This window comes from Ranitomeya variabilis, chromosome 3 (genome assembly GCF_051348905.1).
Source record: "Ranitomeya variabilis isolate aRanVar5 chromosome 3, aRanVar5.hap1, whole genome shotgun sequence".
NCBI lineage: Eukaryota > Metazoa > Chordata > Amphibia > Anura > Dendrobatidae > Ranitomeya > Ranitomeya variabilis.
Window position 1 is genome coordinate 257,429,661 of NC_135234.1, and position 24,548 is coordinate 257,454,208.

Genomic DNA, 24,548 nt, shown 5'->3' on the forward strand with positions numbered 1-24,548 from the left:
AACCTCCTCCACCTGTCCCTGGGCTCCAACACCGCCAGTTGCCGTCCAGAAGTGCTGTACGCACAGTCAACAGTCCCTCCTCTGTTATTGGGGTTCAGTAACGTCAGCTGTTCCCCTGCTGTGTGTGTGGCAATCCCTCCTACCTCCTCCAACCTCCTCCTCCTCCACCTGTCCCTGGGCTCCAACACCGCCAGTTGCCGTCCAGAAGTGCTGTACGCACAGAGCCAAACACCTCGCCAATGTGTTAGTGGGGTTCAGCACCGCCAGCTGTTCCCCTGCTGTGTATACGGCAACGTGTACTGCGACCGCCACGCAGGCACAACAAGTTAAATTTAAGGGAACCTGTCCCCCCCCCCCCAGGCGTTTGTTACTGAAGGAGCCACCTTGTGCAGCAGTAATAATGATGCAAAGGGAAAAAGTGCCTCTTTTCGTGGTGCTCCTTGCAGATGCTGAACCTAACACTTATGAAATGTGTATCCTCACAGCGTTCAACCGTCCGGTAGGTGGAACTTTCCTTTGTCATGTGACGCAGCACAGCCGTCATTTTTACCCCCTTGGCACCGTGCGCCACCTCCTCAGCGTTGTTTGAATCTGTCCCGGAGCCTGCGCTGTTAGGTTACCCCTTGGCCATGCACACATTTTGCGCTGCCCGTCTTCTGACATCATTTGCTGTCAGGCTGGCTGCGCCTGTGCTGGTGCGCTGTCCGAGATTCAGCCTCGCGGTGTCGTCTAATGTAATCCCACCGCGGGCCTGTGATCCGTGGCCATGCGCACTGCATATCCTCGCCTCTCACTCCCCTCCCTACGGCTTCTAAAGACTGTTCGGTGTCAGCTGATCCCTAATAGCATGCCACGGCCGTGACACCGCACAGTCTTAAGAAGCCGTAGGGAGGGGAGTGAGAGGCGAGGATATGCACTGCGCATGGACACGGATCCCAGGCCCGCGGTGGGATTACATTAGACGACACCGCGAGGCTGAATCTCGGACAGCGCACCCGCACAGGCGCAGTCAGCCTGACAGCAAATGATGTCAGAAGACGGGCAGCGCAAAATGTGTGCATGGCCAAGGAGTAACCTAACAGCGCAGGCTCCGGGACAGATTCAAACAACGCTGAGGAGGTGGCGCACGGCGCCAAGGGGGTAAAAATGACGGCTGTGCTGCGTCACATGACAAAGGAAAGTTCCACCTACCGGACGGTTGAACGCTGTGAGGGGACACATTTCATAAGTGTTAGGTTCAGCATCTGCAAGGACCATAATTAAAAGAGCTAAGTTGACCTTTTCCAGCATTAGTGCTGTACACGATGGCTCTTCCAGCTACAAACGCCTGGGGGGGGTTAAAGGTTTCCTTTCAACTTGCTCCAGTGCAGGCTTCGGCCTACACTCCGCTCCCCCTGCTCCTCCTGCTGACCCTGGGCTCCAACACCGCCAGTTGGGGCCCGGTACTGCTAGCTGCACAGAGAAAAACACCTCGCCAATGTGTCAGTGGGGTTCAGCACCGCCAGCTGTTCCCCTGCTGTGCAGCCGGCAACGTGTCCTGCAACTGCCACGCAGGCACAACAGACCCAAAAGCTGCTGCCAGTGCAGGCTTCGGCCTACATTCTGCTCCATCTCCTCCTCCTGCTGACCCCGGGCTCTAACACCGCCAGTTGGGGCCCGGTACTGCTAGCTGCACAGAGAAAAACACCAGCCAATGTGTCAGTGGGGTTCAGCACCGCCAGCTGTTCCCCTGCTGTGCAGCCGGCATCGTGTCCTGCAAAAGCCACGCAGACACCAGAACTGAAATTGAAGGGAACCTGTCCCCCCTCCCCCAGGCGTTTTTACGTTATCCAGCCACCTTGTACAGCGGTAATGCTGCATGTGTGCAAGGTGGCTCATAAACGTATTCTCCTCGCACATGTGGAACTGAAAACACGTCTGAAATGTGTCCTCTGTGTGACCATTTAACCATCCCGGTGGTGTGACTTTCCTTTGTAATGACACGCTGCAACCCCCTTGGTAGCGCTGCCCGTCTTCTGGCATCATTGTTTGGCTGGCTGCGCCTCTGCGGCCGCCCTGACCCACACAACGCCCCTCGGTGTCTTATTTATTGGGACTGCGAGGGTGTGATTGATGGGCATGATCAGTGCATCAGTTCGCCTGTCCCTCCTCTCCTTCCGCCTTCTTCGGACTGTGCGGCTTCATGGCCGTGGCATGCGATAAGGGATCAGATGACGCCGTACAGTCTGAAGCGGGTGTAAGGACCCGAGTGTGAGAGGCGAACATATGTGCTGCGCCAGGCCCTGAATCCCATCCCCGCAGTGTTTTAACAATGTTAAGACACTGCGGGGCTGGGATTCATGGTCATCGCGAACCGCACCGGCCGACATTAAATGATGTCAGAAGATGGGCAGCGCTAACAGCGCTAGGCCAGGGGACAACACGACAGCGCAGACTCCTGTACAGCAAATAACAACGCTCAGGAGGCTGCACCCAGCACCAAGGTGGGATTCTTGACATCTGTGCTGCGTCTCATTACAAAGGGAACTCGCGCCTCCAACACAGTTTGACTGTATAAAGGGCTAAATGTTAGACGTGTTTCATTCAGCGTGTGCAAGGAGCGAAATTAAAAGAGCAACCTTTGACTTGTGCAGCACTACTGCTGCATAAGCTGTGGCTCTTCTACTTTGTAACCCCTGAGGGGGGGTTAAAGGTTACCTTTGAAATTGGTTCAATTAGGCTTCGGCCTACACTCTGCTCCCCCTGCAGAGCCCGGGCTCCAACACCGCCAGTTGGGGCCCGGTACTGCTAGCTGCACAGAGAAAAACACCTCGCCAATGTGTCAGTGGGGTTCAGCACCGCCAGCTGTTCCCCTGCTGTGCAGCCGGCAACGTGTCCTGCAACTGCCACGCAGGCACAACAGACCCAAAAGCTGCCGCCAGTGCAGGCTTCGGCCTACACTCTGCTCCATCTCCTCCTCCTGCTGACCCCGGGCTCTAACACCGCCAGTTGGGGCCCGGTACTGCTAGCTGCACAGAGAAAAACACCAGCCAATGTGTCAGTGGGGTTCAGCACCGCCAGCTGTTCCCCTGCTGTGCAGCCGGCATCGTGTCCTGCAAAAGCCACGCAGACACCAGAACTGAAATTGAAGGGAACCTGTCCCCCCTCCCCCAGGCGTTTTTACGTTATCCAGCCACCTTGTACAGCGGTAATGCTGCATGTGTGCAAGGTGGCTCATAAACGTATTCTCCTCGCACATGTGGAACTGAAAACACGTCTGAAATGTGTCCTCTGTGTGACCATTTAACCGTCCCGGTGGTGTGACTTTCCTTTGTAATGACACGCTGCAACCCCCTTGGTAGCGCTGCCCGTCTTCTGGCATCATTGTTTGGCTGGCTGCGCCTCTGCGGCCGCCCTGACCCACACAACGCCCCTCGGTGTCTTATTTATTGGGACTGCGAGGGTGTGATTGATGGGCATGATCAGTGCATCAGTTCGCCTGTCCCTCCTCTCCTTCCGCCTCCTTCGGACTGTGCGGCTTCATGGCCGTGGCATGCGATAAGGGATCAGATGACGCCGCACAGTCTGAAGCGGGTGTAAGGACCCGAGTGTGAGAGGCGAACATATGTGCTGCGCCAGGCCCTGAATCCCATCCCCGCAGTGTTTTAACAATGTTAAGACACTGCGGGGCTGGGATTCATGGTCATCGCGAACCGCACCGGCCGACATTAAATGATGTCAGAAGATGGGCAGCGCTAACAGCGCTAGGCCAGGGGACAACACGACAGCGCAGACTCCTGTACAGCAAATAACATTGCTCAGGAGGCTGCACCCAGCACCAAGGTGGGATTCTTGACATCTGTGCTGCGTCTCATTACAAAGGGAACTCGCGCCTCCAACACAGTTTGACTGTATAAAGGGCTAAATGTTAGACGTGTTTCATTCAGCGTGTGCAAGGAGCGAAATTAAAAGAGCAACCTTTGACTTGTGCAGCACTACTGCTGCATAAGCTGTGGCTCTTCTACTTTGTAACCCCTGAGGGGGGGTTAAAGGTTACCTTTGAAATTGGTTCAATTAGGCTTCGGCCTACACTCTGCTCCCCCTGCAGAGCCCGGGCTCCAACACTGCCAGTTGGGGCCCGGTACTGCTAGCTGCACAGAGAAAAACACCTCGCCAATGTGTCAGTGGGGTTCAGCACCGCCAGCTGTTCCCCTGCTGTGCAGCCGGCAACGTGTCCTGCAACTGCCACGCAGGCACAACAGACCCAAAAGCTGCCGCCAGTGCAGGCTTCGGCCTACATTCTGCTCCATCTCCTCCTCCTGCTGACCCCGGGCTCTAACACCGCCAGTTGGGGCCCGGTACTGCTAGCTGCACAGAGAAAAACACCAGCCAATGTGTCAGTGGGGTTCAGCACCGCCAGCTGTTCCCCTGCTGTGCAGCCGGCATCGTGTCCTGCAAAAGCCACGCAGACACCAGAACTGAAATTGAAGGGAACCTGTCCCCCCTCCCCCAGGCGTTTTTACGTTATCCAGCCACCTTGTACAGCGGTAATGCTGCATGTGTGCAAGGTGGCTCATAAACGTATTCTCCTCGCACATGTGGAACTGAAAACACGTCTGAAATGTGTCCTCTGTGTGACCATTTAACCGTCCCGGTGGTGTGACTTTCCTTTGTAATGACACGCTGCAACCCCCTTGGTAGCGCTGCCCGTCTTCTGGCATCATTGTTTGGCTGGCTGCGCCTCTGCGGCCGCCCTGACCCACACAACGCCCCTCGGTGTCTTATTTATTGGGACTGCGAGGGTGTGATTGATGGGCATGATCAGTGCATCAGTTCGCCTGTCCCTCCTCTCCTTCCGCCTTCTTCGGACTGTGCGGCTTCATGGCCGTGGCATGCGATAAGGGATCAGATGACGCCGCACAGTCTGAAGCGGGTGTAAGGACCCGAGTGTGAGAGGCGAACATATGTGCTGCGCCAGGCCCTGAATCCCATCCCCGCAGTGTTTTAACAATGTTAAGACACTGCGGGGCTGGGATTCATGGTCATCGCGAACCGCACCGGCCGACATTAAATGATGTCAGAAGATGGGCAGCGCTAACAGCGCTAGGCCAGGGGACAACACGACAGCGCAGACTCCTGTACAGCAAATAACATTGCTCAGGAGGCTGCACCCAGCACCAAGGTGGGATTCTTGACATCTGTGCTGCGTCTCATTACAAAGGGAACTCGCGCCTCCAACACAGTTTGACTGTATAAAGGGCTAAATGTTAGACGTGTTTCATTCAGCGTGTGCAAGGAGCGAAATTAAAAGAGCAACCTTTGACTTGTGCAGCACTACTGCTGCATAAGCTGTGGCTCTTCTACTTTGTAACCCCTGAGGGGGGGTTAAAGGTTACCTTTGAAATTGGTTCAATTAGGCTTCGGCCTACACTCTGCTCCCCCTGCAGAGCCCGGGCTCCAACACTGCCAGTTGGGGCCCGGTACTGCTAGCTGCACAGAGAAAAACACCTCGCCAATGTGTCAGTGGGGTTCAGCACCGCCAGCTGTTCCCCTGCTGTGCAGCCGGCAACGTGTCCTGCAACTGCCACGCAGGCACAACAGACCCAAAAGCTGCCGCCAGTGCAGGCTTCGGCCTACACTCTGCTCCATCTCCTCCTTCTGCTGACCCCGGGCTCTAACACCGCCAGTTGGGGCCCGGTACTGCTAGCTGCACAGAGAAAAACACCAGCCAATGTGTCAGTGGGGTTCAGCACCGCCAGCTGTTCCCCTGCTGTGCAGCCGGCATCGTGTCCTGCAAAAGCCACGCAGACACCAGAACTGAAATTGAAGGGAACCTGTCCCCCCTCCCCCAGGCGTTTTTACGTTATCCAGCCACCTTGTACAGCGGTAATGCTGCATGTGTGCAAGGTGGCTCATAAACGTATTCTCCTCGCACATGTGGAACTGAAAACACGTCTGAAATGTGTCCTCTGTGTGACCATTTAACCGTCCCGGTGGTGTGACTTTCCTTTGTAATGACACGCTGCAACCCCCTTGGTAGCGCTGCCCGTCTTCTGGCATCATTGTTTGGCTGGCTGCGCCTCTGCGGCCGCCCTGACCCACACAACGCCCCTCGGTGTCTTATTTATTGGGACTGCGAGGGTGTGATTGATGGGCATGATCAGTGCATCAGTTCGCCTGTCCCTCCTCTCCTTTCGCCTTCTTCGGACTGTGCGGCTTCATGGCCGTGGCATGCGATAAGGGATCAGATGACGCCGCACAGTCTGAAGCGGGTGTAAGGACCCGAGTGTGAGAGGCGAACATATGTGCTGCGCCAGGCCCTGAATCCCAGCCCCGCAGTGTTTTAACAATGTTAAGACACTGCGGGGCTGGGATTCATGGTCATCGCGAACCGCACCGGCCGACATTAAATGATGTCAGAAGATGGGCAGCGCTAACAGCGCTAGGCCAGGGGACAACACGACAGCGCAGACTCCTGTACAGCAAATAGCAACGCTCAGGAGGCTGCACCCAGCACCAAGGTGGGATTCTTGACATCTGTGCTGCGTCTCATTACAAAGGGAACTCGCGCCTCCAACACAGTTTGACTGTATAAAGGGCTAAATGTTAGACGTGTTTCATTCAGCGTGTGCAAGGAGCGAAATTAAAAGAGCAACCTTTGACTTGTGCAGCACTACTGCTGCATAAGCTGTGGCTCTTCTACTTTGTAACCCCTGAGGGGGGGTTAAAGGTTACCTTTGAAATTGGTTCAATTAGGCTTCGGCCTACACTCTGCTCCCCCTGCAGAGCCCGGGCTCCAACACCGCCAGTTGGGGCCCGGTACTGCTAGCTGCACAGAGAAAAACACCTCGCCAATGTGTCAGTGGGGTTCAGCACCGCCAGCTGTTCCCCTGCTGTGCAGCCGGCAACGTGTCCTGCAACTGCCACGCAGGCACAACAGACCCAAAAGCTGCCGCCAGTGCAGGCTTCGGCCTACACTCTGCTCCATCTACTCCTGCTGACCCCGGGCTCTAACACCGCCAGTTCGGGCCCGGTACTGCTAGCTGCACAGAGAAAAACACCAGCCAATGTGTCAGTGGGGTTCAGCACCGCCAGCTGTTCCCCTGCTGTGCAGCCGGCATCGTGTCCTGCAAAAGCCACGCAGACACCAGAACTGAAATTGAAGGGAACCTGTCCCCCCTTACCCAGGCGTTTTTACGTTATCCAGCCACCTTGTACAGCGGTAATGCTGCATGTGTGCAAGGTGGCTCATAAACGTATTCTCCTCGCACATGTGGAACTGAAAACACGTCTGAAATGTGTCCTCTGTGTGACCATTTAACCGTCCCGGTGGTGTGACTTTCCTTTGTAATGACACGCTGCAACCCCCTTGGTAGCGCTGCCCGTCTTCTGGCATCATTGTTTGGCTGGCTGCGCCTCTGCGGCCGCCCTGACCCACACAACGCCCCTCGGTGTCTTATTTATTGGGACTGCGAGGGTGTGATTGATGGGCATGATCAGTGCATCAGTTCGCCTGTCCCTCCTCTCCTTCCGCCTTCTTCGGACTGTGCGGCTTCATGGCCGTGGCATGCGATAAGGGATCAGATGACGCCGCACAGTCTGAAGCGGGTGTAAGGACCCGAGTGTGAGAGGCGAACATATGTGCTGCGCCAGGCCCTGAATCCCATCCCCGCAGTGTTTTAACAATGTTAAGACACTGCGGGGCTGGGATTCATGGTCATCGCGAACCGCACCGGCCGACATTAAATGATGTCAGAAGATGGGCAGCGCTAACAGCGCTAGGCCAGGGGACAACACGACAGCGCAGACTCCTGTACAGCAAATAACAACGCTCAGGAGGCTGCACCCAGCACCAAGGTGGGATTCTTGACATCTGTGCTGCGTCTCATTACAAAGGGAACTCGCGCCTCCAACACAGTTTGACTGTATAAAGGGCTAAATGTTAGACGTGTTTCATTCAGCGTGTGCAAGGAGCGAAATTAAAAGAGCAACCTTTGACTTGTGCAGCACTACTGCTGCATAAGCTGTGGCTCTTCTACTTTGTAACCCCTGAGGGGGGGTTAAAGGTTACCTTTGAAATTGGTTCAATTAGGCTTCGGCCTACACTCTACTCCCCCTGCAGAGCCCGGGCTCCAACACCGCCAGTTGGGGCCCGGTACTGCTAGCTGCACAGAGAAAAACACCTCGCCAATGTGTCAGTGGGGTTCAGCACCGCCAGCTGTTCCCCTGCTGTGCAGCCGGCAACGTGTCCTGCAACTGCCACGCAGGCACAACAGACCCAAAAGCTGCCGCCAGTGCAAGCTTCGGCCTACACTCTGCTCCATCTCCTCCTCCTGCTGACCCCGGGCTCTAACACCGCCAGTTGGGGCCCGGTACTGCTAGCTGCACAGAGAAAAACACCAGCCAATGTGTCAGTGGGGTTCAGCACCGCCAGCTGTTCCCCTGCTGTGCAGCCGGCATCGTGTCCTGCAAAAGCCACGCAGACACCAGAACTGAAATTGAAGGGAACCTGTCCCCCCTCCCCCAGGCGTTTTTACGTTATCCAGCCACCTTGTACAGCGGTAATGCTGCATGTGTGCAAGGTGGCTCATAAACGTATTCTCCTCGCACATGTGGAACTGAAAACACGTCTGAAATGTGTCCTCTGTGTGACCATTTAACCGTCCCGGTGGTGTGACTTTCCTTTGTAATGACACGCTGCAACCCCCTTGGTAGCGCTGCCCGTCTTCTGGCATCATTGTTTGGCTGGCTGCGCCTCTGCGGCCGCCCTGACCCACACAACGCCCCTCGGTGTCTTATTTATTGGGACTGCGAGGGTGTGATTGATGGGCATGATCAGTGCATCAGTTCGCCTGTCCCTCCTCTCCTTCCGCCTTCTTCGGACTGTGCGGCTTCATGGCCGTGGCATGCGATAAGGGATCAGATGACGCCGCACAGTCTGAAGCGGGTGTAAGGACCCGAGTGTGAGAGGCGAACATATGTGCTGCGCCAGGCCCTGAATCCCAGCCCCGCAGTGTTTTAACAATGTTAAGACACTGCGGGGCTGGGATTCATAGTCATCGCGAACCGCACCGGCCGACATTAAATGATGTCAGAAGATGGGCAGCGCTAACAGCGCTAGGCCAGGGGACAACACGACAGCGCAGACTCCTGTACAGCAAATAACAACGCTCAGGAGGCTGCACCCAGCACCAAGGTGGGATTCTTGACATCTGTGCTGCGTCTCATTACAAAGGGAACTCGCGCCTCCAACACAGTTTGACTGTATAAAGGGCTAAATGTTAGACGTGTTTCATTCAGCGTGTGCAAGGAGCGAAATTAAAAGAGCAACCTTTGACTTGTGCAGCACTACTGCTGCATAAGCTGTGGCTCTTCTACTTTGTAACCCCTGAGGGGGGGTTAAAGGTTACCTTTGAAATTGGTTCAATTAGGCTTCGGCCTACACTCTGCTCCCCCTGCAGAGCCCGGGCTCCAACACCGCCAGTTGGGGCCCGGTACTGCTAGCTGCACAGAGAAAAACACCTCGCCAATGTGTCAGTGGGGTTCAGCACCGCCAGCTGTTCCCCTGCTGTGCAGCCGGCAACGTGTCCTGCAACTGCCACGCAGGCACAACAGACCCAAAAGCTGCCGCCAGTGCAGGCTTCGGCCTACACTCTGCTCCATCTACTCCTGCTGACCCCGGGCTCTAACACCGCCAGTTCGGGCCCGGTACTGCTAGCTGCACAGAGAAAAACACCAGCCAATGTGTCAGTGGGGTTCAGCACCGCCAGCTGTTCCCCTGCTGTGCAGCCGGCATCGTGTCCTGCAAAAGCCACGCAGACACCAGAACTGAAATTGAAGGGAACCTGTCCCCCCTTACCCAGGCGTTTTTACGTTATCCAGCCACCTTGTACAGCGGTAATGCTGCATGTGTGCAAGGTGGCTCATAAACGTATTCTCCTCGCACATGTGGAACTGAAAACACGTCTGAAATGTGTCCTCTGTGTGACCATTTAACCGTCCCGGTGGTGTGACTTTCCTTTGTAATGACACGCTGCAACCCCCTTGGTAGCGCTGCCCGTCTTCTGGCATCATTGTTTGGCTGGCTGCGCCTCTGCGGCCGCCCTGACCCACACAACGCCCCTCGGTGTCTTATTTATTGGGACTGCGAGGGTGTGATTGATGGGCATGATCAGTGCATCAGTTCGCCTGTCCCTCCTCTCCTTCCGCCTTCTTCGGACTGTGCGGCTTCATGGCCGTGGCATGCGATAAGGGATCAGATGACGCCGCACAGTCTGAAGCGGGTGTAAGGACCCGAGTGTGAGAGGCGAACATATGTGCTGCGCCAGGCCCTGAATCCCATCCCCGCAGTGTTTTAACAATGTTAAGACACTGCGGGGCTGGGATTCATGGTCATCGCGAACCGCACCGGCCGACATTAAATGATGTCAGAAGATGGGCAGCGCTAACAGCGCTAGGCCAGGGGACAACACGACAGCGCAGACTCCTGTACAGCAAATAACAACGCTCAGGAGGCTGCACCCAGCACCAAGGTGGGATTCTTGACATCTGTGCTGCGTCTCATTACAAAGGGAACTCGCGCCTCCAACACAGTTTGACTGTATAAAGGGCTAAATGTTAGACGTGTTTCATTCAGCGTGTGCAAGGAGCGAAATTAAAAGAGCAACCTTTGACTTGTGCAGCACTACTGCTGCATAAGCTGTGGCTCTTCTACTTTGTAACCCCTGAGGGGGGGTTAAAGGTTACCTTTGAAATTGGTTCAATTAGGCTTCGGCCTACACTCTACTCCCCCTGCAGAGCCCGGGCTCCAACACCGCCAGTTGGGGCCCGGTACTGCTAGCTGCACAGAGAAAAACACCTCGCCAATGTGTCAGTGGGGTTCAGCACCGCCAGCTGTTCCCCTGCTGTGCAGCCGGCAACGTGTCCTGCAACTGCCACGCAGGCACAACAGACCCAAAAGCTGCCGCCAGTGCAAGCTTCGGCCTACACTCTGCTCCATCTCCTCCTCCTGCTGACCCCGGGCTCTAACACCGCCAGTTGGGGCCCGGTACTGCTAGCTGCACAGAGAAAAACACCAGCCAATGTGTCAGTGGGGTTCAGCACCGCCAGCTGTTCCCCTGCTGTGCAGCCGGCATCGTGTCCTGCAAAAGCCACGCAGACACCAGAACTGAAATTGAAGGGAACCTGTCCCCCCTCCCCCAGGCGTTTTTACGTTATCCAGCCACCTTGTACAGCGGTAATGCTGCATGTGTGCAAGGTGGCTCATAAACGTATTCTCCTCGCACATGTGGAACTGAAAACACGTCTGAAATGTGTCCTCTGTGTGACCATTTAACCGTCCCGGTGGTGTGACTTTCCTTTGTAATGACACGCTGCAACCCCCTTGGTAGCGCTGCCCGTCTTCTGGCATCATTGTTTGGCTGGCTGCGCCTCTGCGGCCGCCCTGACCCACACAACGCCCCTCGGTGTCTTATTTATTGGGACTGCGAGGGTGTGATTGATGGGCATGATCAGTGCATCAGTTCGCCTGTCCCTCCTCTCCTTCCGCCTTCTTCGGACTGTGCGGCTTCATGGCCGTGGCATGCGATAAGGGATCAGATGACGCCGCACAGTCTGAAGCGGGTGTAAGGACCCGAGTGTGAGAGGCGAACATATGTGCTGCGCCAGGCCCTGAATCCCAGCCCCGCAGTGTTTTAACAATGTTAAGACACTGCGGGGCTGGGATTCATAGTCATCGCGAACCGCACCGGCCGACATTAAATGATGTCAGAAGATGGGCAGCGCTAACAGCGCTAGGCCAGGGGACAACACGACAGCGCAGACTCCTGTACAGCAAATAACAACGCTCAGGAGGCTGCACCCAGCACCAAGGTGGGATTCTTGACATCTGTGCTGCGTCTCATTACAAAGGGAACTCGCGCCTCCAACACAGTTTGACTGTATAAAGGGCTAAATGTTAGACGTGTTTCATTCAGCGTGTGCAAGGAGCGAAATTAAAAGAGCAACCTTTGACTTGTGCAGCACTACTGCTGCATAAGCTGTGGCTCTTCTACTTTGTAACCCCTGAGGGGGGGTTAAAGGTTACCTTTGAAATTGGTTCAATTAGGCTTCGGCCTACACTCTGCTCCCCCTGCAGAGCCCGGGCTCCAACACCGCCAGTTGGGGCCCGGTACTGCTAGCTGCACAGAGAAAAACACCTCGCCAATGTGTCAGTGGGGTTCAGCACCGCCAGCTGTTCCCCTGCTGTGCAGCCGGCAACGTGTCCTGCAACTGCCACGCAGGCACAACAGACCCAAAAGCTGCCGCCAGTGCAGGCTTCGGCCTACACTCTGCTCCATCTCCTCCTCCTGCTGACCCCGGGCTCTAACACCGCCAGTTGGGGCCCGGTACTGCTAGCTGCACAGAGAAAAACACCAGCCAATGTGTCAGTGGGGTTCAGCACCGCCAGCTGTTCCCCTGCTGTGCAGCCGGCATCGTGTCCTGCAAAAGCCACGCAGACACCAGAACTGAAATTGAAGGGAACCTGTCCCCCCTCCCCCAGGCGTTTTTACGTTATCCAGCCACCTTGTACAGCGGTAATGCTGCATGTGTGCAAGGTGGCTCATAAACGTATTCTCCTCGCACATGTGGAACTGAAAACACGTCTGAAATGTGTCCTCTGTGTGACCATTTAACCGTCCCGGTGGTGTGACTTTCCTTTGTAATGACACGCTGCAACCCCCTTGGTAGCGCTGCCCGTCTTCTGGCATCATTGTTTGGCTGGCTGCGCCTCTGCGGCCGCCCTGACCCACACAACGCCCCTCGGTGTCTTATTTATTGGGACTGCGAGGGTGTGATTGATGGGCATGATCAGTGCATCAGTTCGCCTGTCCCTCCTCTCCTTCCGCCTTCTTCGGACTGTGCGGCTTCATGGCCGTGGCATGCGATAAGGGATCAGATGACGCCGCACAGTCTGAAGCGGGTGTAAGGACCCGAGTGTGAGAGGCGAACATATGTGCTGCGCCAGGCCCTGAATCCCAGCCCCGCAGTGTTTTAACAATGTTAAGACACTGCGGGGCTGGGATTCATGGTCATCGCGAACCGCACCGGCCGACATTAAATGATGTCAGAAGATGGGCAGCGCTAACAGCGCTAGGCCAGGGGATAACACGACAGCGCAGACTCCTGTACAGCAAATAACAACGCTCAGGAGGCTGCACCCAGCACCAAGGTGGGATTCTTGACATCTGTGCTGCGTCTCATTACAAAGGGAACTCGCGCCTCCAACACAGTTTGACTGTATAAAGGGCTAAATGTTAGACGTGTTTCATTCAGCGTGTGCAAGGAGCGAAATTAAAAGAGCAACCTTTGACTTGTGCAGCACTACTGCTGCATAAGCTGTGGCTCTTCTACTTTGTAACCCCTGAGGGGGGGTTAAAGGTTACCTTTGAAATTGGTTCAATTAGGCTTCGGCCTACACTCTGCTCCCCCTGCAGAGCCCGGGCTCCAACACCGCCAGTTGGGGCCCGGTACTGCTAGCTGCACAGAGAAAAACACCTCGCCAATGTGTCAGTGGGGTTCAGCACCGCCAGCTGTTCCCCTGCTGTGCAGCCGGCAACGTGTCCTGCAACTGCCACGCAGGCACAACAGACCCAAAAGCTGCCGCCAGTGCAGGCTTCGGCCTACACTCTGCTCCATCTCCTCCTCCTGCTGACCCCGGGCTCTAACACCGCCAGTTGGGGCCCGGTACTGCTAGCTGCACAGAGAAAAACACCAGCCAATGTGTCAGTGGGGTTCAGCACCGCCAGCTGTTCCCCTGCTGTGCAGCCGGCATCGTGTCCTGCAAAAGCCACGCAGACACCAGAACTGAAATTGAAGGGAACCTGTCCCCCCTCCCCCAGGCGTTTTTACGTTATCCAGCCACCTTGTACAGCGGTAATGCTGCATGTGTGCAAGGTGGCTCATAAACGTATTCTCCTCGCACATGTGGAACTGAAAACACGTCTGAAATGTGTCCTCTGTGTGACCATTTAACCGTCCCGGTGGTGTGACTTTCCTTTGTAATGACACGCTGCAACCCCCTTGGTAGCGCTGCCCGTCTTCTGGCATCATTGTTTGGCTGGCTGCGCCTCTGCGGCCGCCCTGACCCACACAACGCCCCTCGGTGTCTTATTTATTGGGACTGCGAGGGTGTGATTGATGGGCATGATCAGTGCATCAGTTCGCCTGTCCCTCCTCTCCTTCCGCCTTCTTCGGACTGTGCGGCTTCATGGCCGTGGCATGCGATAAGGGATCAGATGACGCCGCACAGTCTGAAGCGGGTGTAAAGACCCGAGTGTGAGAGGCGAACATATGTGCTGCGCCAGGCCCTGAATCCCAGCCCCGCAGTGTTTTAACAATGTTAAGACACTGCGGGGCTGGGATTCATGGTCATCGCGAACCGCACCGGCCGACATTAAATGATGTCAGAAGATGGGCAGCGCTAACAGCGCTAGGCCAGGGGATAACACGACAGCGCAGACTCCTGTACAGCAAATAACAACGCTCAGGAGGCTGCACCCAGCACCAAGGTGGGATTCTTGACATCTGTGCTGCGTCTCATTACAAGGGGAACTCGCGCCTCCAACACAGTTTGACTGTATAAAGGGCTAAATGTTAGACGTGTTTCATTCAGCGTGTGCAAGGAGTGAAATTAAAAGAGCAACCTTTGACTTGTGCAGCACTACTGCTGCATAAGCTGTGGCTCTTCTACTTTGTAACCCCTGAGGGGGGGTTAAAGGTTACCTTTGAAATTGGTTCAATTAGGCTTCGGCCTACACTCTGCTCCCCCTGCAGAGCCCGGGCTCCAACACCGCCAGTTGGGGCCCGGTACTGCTAGCTGCATAGAGAAAAACACCTCGCCAATGTGTCAGTGGGGTTCAGCACCGCCAGCTGTTCCCCTGCTGTGCAGCCGGCAACGTGTCCTGCAACTGCCACACAGGCACAACAGACCCAAAAGCTGCCGCCAGTGCAGGCTTCGGCCTACACTCTGCTCCATCTCCTCCTCCTGCTGACCCCGGGCTCTAACACCGCCAGTTGGGGCCCGGTACTGCTAGCTGCACAGAGAAAAACACCAGCCAATGTGTCAGTGGGGTTCAGCACCGCCAGCTGTTCCCCTGCTGTGCAGCCGGCATCGTGTCCTGCAAAAGCCACGCAGACACCAGAACTGAAATTGAAGGGAACCTGTCCCCCCTCCCCCAGGCGTTTTTACGTTATCCAGCCACCTTGTACAGCGGTAATGCTGCATGTGTGCAAGGTGGCTCATAAACGTATTCTCCTCGCACATGTGGAACTGAAAACACGTCTGAAATGTGTCCTCTGTGTGACCATTTAACCGTCCCGGTGGTGTGACTTTCCTTTGTAATGACACGCTGCAACCCCCTTGGTAGCGCTGCCCGTCTTCTGGCATCATTGTTTGGCTGGCTGCGCCTCTGCGGCCGCCCTGACCCACACAACGCCCCTCGGTGTCTTATTTATTGGGACTGCGAGGGTGTGATTGATGGGCATGATCAGTGCATCAGTTCGCCTGTCCCTCCTCTCCTTCCGCCTTCTTCGGACTGTGCGGCTTCATGGCCGTGGCATGCGATAAGGGATCAGATGACGCCGCACAGTCTGAAGCGGGTGTAAGGACCCGAGTGTGAGAGGCGAACATATGTGCTGTGCCAGGCCCTGAATCCCATCCCCGCAGTGTTTTAACAATGTTAAGACACTGCGGGGCTGGGATTCATGGTCATCGCGAACCGCACCGGCCGACATTAAATGATGTCAGAAGATGGGCAGCGCTAACAGCGCTAGGCCAGGGGACAACACGACAGCGCAGACTCCTGTACAGCAAATAACAACGCTCAGGAGGCTGCACCCAGCACCAAGGTGGGATTCTTGACATCTGTGCTGCGTCTCATTACAAAGGGAACTCGCGCCTCCAACACAGTTTGACTGTATAAAGGGCTAAATGTTAGACGTGTTTCATTCAGCGTGTGCAAGGAGCGAAATTAAAAGAGCAACCTTTGACTTGTGCAGCACTACTGCTGCATAAGCTGTGGCTCTTCTACTTTGTAACCCCTGAGGGGGGGTTAAAGGTTACCTTTGAAATTGGTTCAATTAGGCTTCGGCCTACACTCTGCTCCCCCTGCAGAGCCCGGGCTCCAACACCGCCAGTTGGGGCCCGGTACTGCTAGCTGCACAGAGAAAAACACCTCGCCAATGTGTCAGTGGGGTTCAGCACCGCCAGCTGTTCCCCTGCTGTGCAGCCGGCAACGTGTCCTGCAACTGCCATGCAGGCACAACAGACCCAAAAGCTGCCGCCAGTGCAGGCTTCGGCCTACACTCTGCTCCATCTCCTCCTCCTGCTGACCCCGGGCTCTAACACCGCCAGTTGGGGCCCGGTACTGCTAGCTGCACAGAGAAAAACACCAGCCAATGTGTCAGTGGGGTTCAGCACCGCCAGCTGTTCCCCTGCTGTGCAGCCGGCATCGTGTCCTGCAAAAGCCACGCAGACACCAGAACTGAAATTGAAGGGAACCTGTCCCCCCTCCCCCAGGCGTTTTTACGTTATCCAGCCACCTTGTACAGCGGTAATGCTGCATGTGTGCAAGGTGGCTCATAAACGTATTCTCCTCGCACATGTGGAACTGAAAACACGTCTGAAATGTGTCCTCTGTGTGACCATTTAACCGTCCCGGTGGTGTGACTTTCCTTTGTAATGACACGCTGCAACCCCCTTGGTAGCGCTGCCCGTCTTCTGGCATCATTGTTTGGCTGGCTGCGCCTCTGCGGCCGCCCTGACCCACACAACGCCCCTCGGTGTCTTATTTATTGGGACTGCGAGGGTGTGATTGATGGGCATGATCAGTGCATCAGTTCGCCTGTCCCTCCTCTCCTTCCGCCTTCTTCGGACTGTGCGGCTTCATGGCCGTGGCATGCGATAAGGGATCAGATGACGCCGCACAGTCTGAAGCGGGTGTAAGGACCCGAGTGTGAGAGGCGAACATATGTGCTGCGCCAGGCCCTGAATCCCAGCCCCGCAGTGTTTTAACAATGTTAAGACACTGCGGGGCTGGGATTCATGGTCATCGCGAACCGCAACGGCCGACATTAAATGATGTCAGAAGATGGGCAGCGCTAACAGCGCTAGGCCAGGGGACAACACGACAGCGCAGACTCCTGTACAGCAAATAACAACGCTCAGGAGGCTGCACCCAGCACCAAGGTGGGACTCTTGACATCTGTGCTGCGTCTCATTACAAAGGGAACTCGCGCCTCCAACACAGTTTGACTGTATAAAGGGCTAAATGTTAGACGTGTTTCATTCAGCGTGTGCAAGGAGCAAAATTAAAAGAGCAACCTTTGACTTGTGCAGCACTACTGCTGCATAAGCTGTGGCTCTTCTACTTTGTAACCCCTGAGGGGGGGTTAAAGGTTACCTTTGAAATTGGTTCAATTAGGCTTCGGCCTACACTCTGCTCCCCCTGCAGAGCCCGGGCTCCAACACCGCCAGTTGGGGCCCGGTACTGCTAGCTGCACAGAGAAAAACACCTCGCCAATGTGTCAGTGGGGTTCAGCACCGCCAGCTGTTCCCCTGCTGTGCAGCCGGCAACGTGTCCTGCAACTGCCACGCAGGCACAACAGACCCAAAAGCTGCCGCCAGTGCAGGCTTCGGCCTACACTCTGCTCCATCTCCTCCTCCTGCTGACCCCGGGCTCTAACACCGCCAGTTGGGGCCCGGTACTGCTAGCTGCACAGAGAAAAACACCAGCCAATGTGTCAGTGGGGTTCAGCACCGCCAGCTGTTCCCCTGCTGTGCAGCCGGCATCGTGTCCTGCAAAAGCCACGCAGACACTTGCTCTTGTACCTTCTGCTCCCCATCCTGGTTCCAGTACCGTCAGCTGGTTCCGGGCAGAGCCTTTGGCTTAGGTGCCTCCCTCTGGGTATCCGAGTTCCACCAACGTCAGGTGGTCCTTGGTAGTGCTTTCAGGCACGGGTACCTCCTGCTTAGTAACCGGGTTCCAGTAACGTCAGCTGGTCCTCGGTAGTTCCATTGGCTCTTGGACCTTCGGCTACCCATCCGGGTTCCAGCACCGTCAGCTGGTTCTCGGCAGTGTCTTTTGCTCTTGTACCTTCTGCTCCCCATCCTGGTTCCAGTACTGTCAGCTGGTTCCGGGCAGAGCCTTTGGCTTAGGTGCCTCCCTCTGGGTATCCGAGTTCCACCAACGTCAGGTGGTCCTTGGTAGTGCTTTCAGGCACGGGTACCTCCTGCTTAGTAACCGGGTTCCAGTAACGTCAGCTGGTCCTCGGTAGTTCCATTGGCTCTTGGACCTTCGGGTAGCCATCCGAGTTCCAGTTCCATCAGCTGGTTCTCGGCATTTTCTCAGCCTTCTTGTACCTTCTGCTACATTTCCAAGTTCAAGAGACTAAACACGATGACCCGGAAGACCACCCCTAAGATGACAACGACACCAGAGACGACAACCACCGTGATGACGACGACCCTGGAGACGATGACCCTGAAGACCACCCTGATGACGACGACCCCGGAGACGACAACCCTGAAGACCACCCCGATGACGACGACCCCGGAGACGACGACCCCGGAGACGACGACCCTGGAGACGACGACGACCTGGAAGACCGAGAAGCAGAAGAACAAGAGGCTGCAGAACAAATAGCAGAAGAACATTAAGCATAACACAAAATATCAGAGCAAAAAATATTATCTAAATTATAAGCAGAAGAAGACTAAGCAGTGTATGGGGGTGAGTCCGTTCCTCCTCGTGGTGCCCCTGGATAAAGCCTGATGCTGCAGGCCAAACTGAACGCGGACAAATGTAACTGTTTTGTGACAGGCAGAACGGAAGGTGTAATCTTCAAACTTTTATAGATAACAACTACGGGAATGCCTGTCACAAATAAGAATATGATGAAGAAGTAGAATATGATGAAGATAATAGTAAAATAAAAAGAATATGAACAATGTAACCCAAAAAATAATAGGTAGAAGATGAAGAAGAAGATGAATAAGGTGAAGAAGTTGATGTCAAAGAAGCTGATGATGAGGATAATGAAGAAGAAAGCGTGGGAGAAGTAAAAAAGAAGGTGAAGGGCGTGGAAGTAGTGAAACATCAATATCTGACATAAAAAAAAAAAAAATTAACATAGTCAAATTCTTTCTAACGCCGAACGTCATAAAAAAAAAAAAAAAATCCTGCTATTCTATTACATTGGGCTAAACCTCTGTGCCTTTAATATCTCCGCCACGTCCCCCAATACATCCTACATTATTCTTAGTTGTTTTCCTTCATGTAGAATGAACCTACAAGTTTATAAAGGGTTTATTTTAATTCCGATATTTTCGTCCCATTGACTTGCATTGGGATCGGGTATCGGTATCGGATTGGATCCGATATTTTGACGGTATCGGCCGATACTTTCCGATACCGATACTTTCCGATATCGGAAGGTATCGCTCAACACTAGTCGCCAACCTACCCTCCAGCTGCTGAATGTACCGCTGTAGATGCTGATCGTCCGCCATTTACTAGCCAGACCCTGGCACTAGTATACTGTTAGGGCTAGAGGAACGCACCGAGTAAATATAAATGTTTTATTGAAATAGATGCGTTCGCAGCCCGGGGTCCACCGTGCAGGAGAACCTGCTGCTAGCAAACGGCGGCACTATATGGCGGTATGAACTAGCTCTGTTAGTTTCACAGAGTAGCCGTAAAAGCAAAGCTCTGTGCCCTGTTAGACTTCACAGAGGCACAGGCTAACTACCCAAATGAGAGCAGTCAGTGGTCATGCATGCACACAAAACTCCTCGCTGGAGGTGCCAGCATTCTAGGGGCATATTTCAACCAGGTCCCTGAATACATACAAACACAATCTCCTCGCCGGAGGTGCCAGCATTCTAGGGGCTTATTTCAGCCGGGTCCCTGAACACAAACTCACATGACCACACTGGCGCAAAGCACATAACTTAGAAAGATACTAGCGCATGGCTGTGCGGCCATGCGAGCCTTAAATAGTTGCAGCACATACAGGACCTTCCTAGAAGGACCAATGAGAGGCGGCTACAGAGCCTGCGCACCTACAGGTCCTTCCTAGAAGGACCAATAGATTTGACTGCAGTATCTGAACATGTGACCCTCGATCTCCACTGAGAGATATTACTCTGGGCATGCTCAGAACGAGAAAAGCAGGACTTAGTCCCAGAAGCGTCTGCTCGCCGCTGCCCAACACTGGCTTCAATGGCAGAAGCAGGAAAAGCAGCAGTAACTCTTTGTACAGAGTCAGCCTGAGCAAGATGCTGGGACTGACGTCTCTGCTGAGCAGGCTCCACTGTGGCAGGAGAAGAATGGGAGACCGCAGCAGAGATGGCCCCAGATTCCCCCTGTGCAGAGGTGGGAACTCGACCCCTAACACTGGCTCTGTATATAAAGAAGGAATAGGGAATAGGAGAAGTCAGCTCACCATTTGCAGTCTATTTACAAGAATGAGTTCCAAGCATGGAGCTGCCTGGGCTTGGTTGTGCAAGTTCCAAAGGATTAAGAAAAAAAGGTACTCCGGCGTAGAAAAATATAAAACTTCATCTTTAATAGAAAAAAATCATAAAAACAGGCACAATGTGGACAACATATAGATGCCAGAGAGCTACCAACCGACGCGTTTCAACACATGATTAAGACCAGAGTGTTGAAACACGTCGGTTAGTAGCTCTCTGGGATCTATATGTTGTCTGCATTGTGCCTGTTTTTATGATTTTTTTTTCCATTATCAACAACGTTTTACATTTTTCTATGCTGGAGTATCTTTTTTTCTTAATGACTGGCTCTGGGTACAGCAAGTACGTAGTTGTCTCAGTTAGCAACTATGCCTCACATGCTTCAAACAAGGAGGGTAATATTAAACATTTTGGTACTAATTTGGTCCCTCATTCTCTCTGAGTGTCACTCTACTTTCCATGCAGATAGTGGCTTTTCAGTATTTGCAGCACATTTATTTGTCACAAATCAAATCTTTTGGGAAAATTTGGTGAACCGAATTTGAAACAATCTGCCCAACTCTAATTATAAAGCAACTGTATGGTACTGATACTATTTGGCACTTTATGCCATTACTGTACTAGCCATGTAATCGTTCGCTACATAAAGCTTTTTTTTTTCCTCTAGAATTTGAAGAGGGATATTGCTTTGGGACTTCATGACTGCTAACTACTTGCAGAGACATCAGTATAAATGTGTTCAGAAATCCTGTATTGTAATGAATTAAATGTCACAAGTAATTAGCTCAGACATTGGTGGAGGCCCCAGTTGAAATCCATCTGTTACACTTTCGTATTCCAGAATCTAGATCATAAGCACAGATCCTTTAAATGTCAGAAATTCCCCATCAAATTCAGCGGCAGAGGGATATCTGTTCATTATTTCCCTCAATTGTTCTATTTTCACCATTACTCATATTCTCTGCAGTCCTCAAATGGGGCATAGTTTTATCAATACGTCTGCTACCAGTTTAATGTCTCATTAAAATTAGATGATTATTTTATTTATTTTTCATGAATAAGCTTAGTCAAAATTGTAATTGGTGAGGTCCATTTGTAGAAATGGGACAAACAATGTGAGTTTGCTATCTATCCTGTTCTTCTACAAGAAAAATCACTGAGCTTCCTGATCCATAAATGGAATATCAGAGCTACAGTGATATCTGACACCAAGGCAGATAACCAGAATAGAGGGAGACCGAAGCATACATATAAGTACCATATTCGAGTCCAAGGCCTGGTTTATGTGACATGATCATAAGAGTAAGGCCATGTTCATATTAAACTCCCTACTTCAGAGGAAGCCTAAGGTTTTCAATGTGATCCATCCATCTCCCTCCTAAGGCCGGTTTCACACGTCAGTGGCTCCGGTACGTGAGGTGACAGTTTCCTCACGTACCGGAGACACTGACACACGTAGACCCATAAAAATCAATGCATCTGTGCAGATGTCATTGATTTTTTGAGGACCGTGTCTCCGTGTGCCAAAGGACTGTCCCACACGTCCAGATAATTCCGGTACCGGAATAAATCGGTACCGGAGTTCTCCGTGTCCGTGTGCCTGGGAACTCACGTAGGCCATACGTGCGGCATACGTGTGCCGCCCGTATGGCGAGTGGGTACCACACGGAGCGTGTGGTACCCACGCGTGTGGTACCCTGCATCGTGCTGAAGCCGCGATTCATATGTTCCCTGCAGCAGCGTTTGCTGCAGAGAAAATATGAATAACAGTGTTTAAAATAAAGATCTATGTGTCCGCCGCCCTCCCACCCCCTGTGCGCCCCCCCGCTGTTCAGAAAATACTTACCCGCCTCCCTCGCTGCTTCCTGGTCTGGCCGCGGCTTCTAGTGTATGCGGTCACGTGGGGCCGATCATTTACAGTCATGAATATGTGGCTCCACCTCCCATAGGGGCGGAGCCGACTATTCATGATTGTAAATGAGCGGCCCCACGTGACCGCATACAGTAGGAGGCGAAGGGCAGAGAGGAAGGAGTGACAGCCAACGTGGGAGCGGGTGAGTATTTTCAGGACAGCGGGGGGGCGCACAGGGGGTGGGGGGGCGGCGGACACATAGATCTTTATTTTAAACACTATTATTCATATTTTCTCTGCAGCAAACACTGCTACAGGGAACATATGAATCGCAGCTTCAGCACCATGTGGGGGGGACAGCGCTTACTGTAGCGCTGTCTCCTGCACGCATACGGACCCCAGACGGAGAACGTCCGTGTGAGGTCCATGTTTTACACGGACCCATTGACTCTATTGGGTCCGTGTAATACGTGCGCTCCCACGAACACTGACATGTCTCCGTGTTTGGCACACGGAGACACGGTCCGCAAAAAATCAATGACATCTGAACAGATGCATTGATTTTTATGGGTCTACGTGTGTCAGTGTCTCCGGTACGTGAGGAAACTGTCACCTCACGTACCGGAGCCACTGACGTGTGAAACCGGCCAAACACGGAGACATGTCAGTGTTCGTGGGAGCGCACGTATTACACGGACCCAATAGAGTCAATGGGTCCGTGTAAAACAAGGACCTCACACGGACGTTCTCCGTCTGGGGTCCGTGTGCGTGCAGGAGACAGCGCTACAGTAAGCGCTGTCCCCCCCACATGGTGCTGAATCCGCGATTCATATGTTCCCTGTAGCAGCGTTTGCTGCAGAGAAAATATGAATAATAGTGTTTAAAATAAAGATCTATGTGTCCGCCGCCCTCCCACCCCCTGTGCGCCCCCCCCGCTGTCCTGAAAATACTCACCCACTCCCACGTTGGCTGTCACTCCTTCCTCTCTACCCCACGCCTCCTACTGTATGCGGTCACGTGGGGCCGCTCATTTACAATCATGAATAGTCGGCTCCACCCCTATGGGAGGTGGAGCCACATATTCATGACTGTAAATGATCGGCCCCACATGACCGCATACACTAGAAGCCGCGGCCAGACCAGGAAGCAGCGAGGGAGGCGGGTAAGTATTTTCAAAACAGCGGGGGGGGGGGGCGCACAGGAGGTGGGGGGGCGCACAGGGGGTGGGAGGGCGGCGGACACATAGATCTTTATTTTAAACACTGTTATTCATATTTTCTCTGCAGCAAACGCTGCTGCAGGGAACATATGAATCGCGGCTTCAGCACGATGCAGGGTACCACACGCGTGGGTACCACACGCTCCGTGTGGTACCCACTCGCCATACGGGCTGCACACGTGTGCCACACGTATGGTCTACGTGAGTTCCCAGGCACACGGACACGGATAACTCCGGTACCGATTTATTCCGGTACCGGAATTATCTGGACGTGTGGGACAGCCCTAAGGCCGGTTTCACACGTCAGTGGCTCCGGTACGTGAGGTGACAGTTTCCTAACGTACCGGAGACACTGACACAGGTAGACCCATAAAAATCAATGCATCTGTTCAGATGTCATTGATTTTTTGCGGACCGTGTCTCCGTGTGCCAAACACGGAGACATGTCAGTGTTCGTGGGAGCGCACGTATTACACAGACCCAATAGAGTCAATGGGTCCGTGTAAAACACGGACCTCACACGGACGTTCTCCGTCAGGTCCGTGTGCGTGCAGGAGACAGCGCTACAGTAAGCGCTGTCCCCCCACATGGTGCTGAAGCCGCGATTCATATGTTCCCTGCAGCAGCGTTTGCTGCAGAGAAAATATGAATAATAGTGTTTAAAATAAAGATCTATGTGTCCGCCGCCCCCCACCCCCTGTGCGCCCCCCCGCTGTCCTGAAAATACTCACCCGCTCCCACGTTGGCTGTCACTCCTTCCTCTCTGCCCTTCGCCTCCTACTGTATGCGGTCACGTGGGGCCGCTCATTTACAATCATGAGTAGTCGGCTCCGCCCCTATGGGAGGTGGAGCCACATATTCATGACTGTAAATGATCGGCCCCACGTGACCGCATACACTAGAAGCCGCGACCAGACCAGGAAGCAGCGAGGGAGGCGGGTAAGTATTTTCAGAACAGCGGGGGGGCGCACAGGGGGTGGGAG

At 53.9% G+C, this 24,548-nt stretch overlaps 1 protein-coding gene across 1 annotated transcript in view; it reads left to right on the plus strand.

Moving 5' to 3' along the window:
* The window catches only part of LOC143815804 (contactin-associated protein-like 5), a 1,144,596-nt gene that overhangs the window by 534,643 nt on the left and 585,405 nt on the right, over positions 1–24,548 (plus strand). The gene's annotated exons all lie outside the window — the stretch shown is intronic.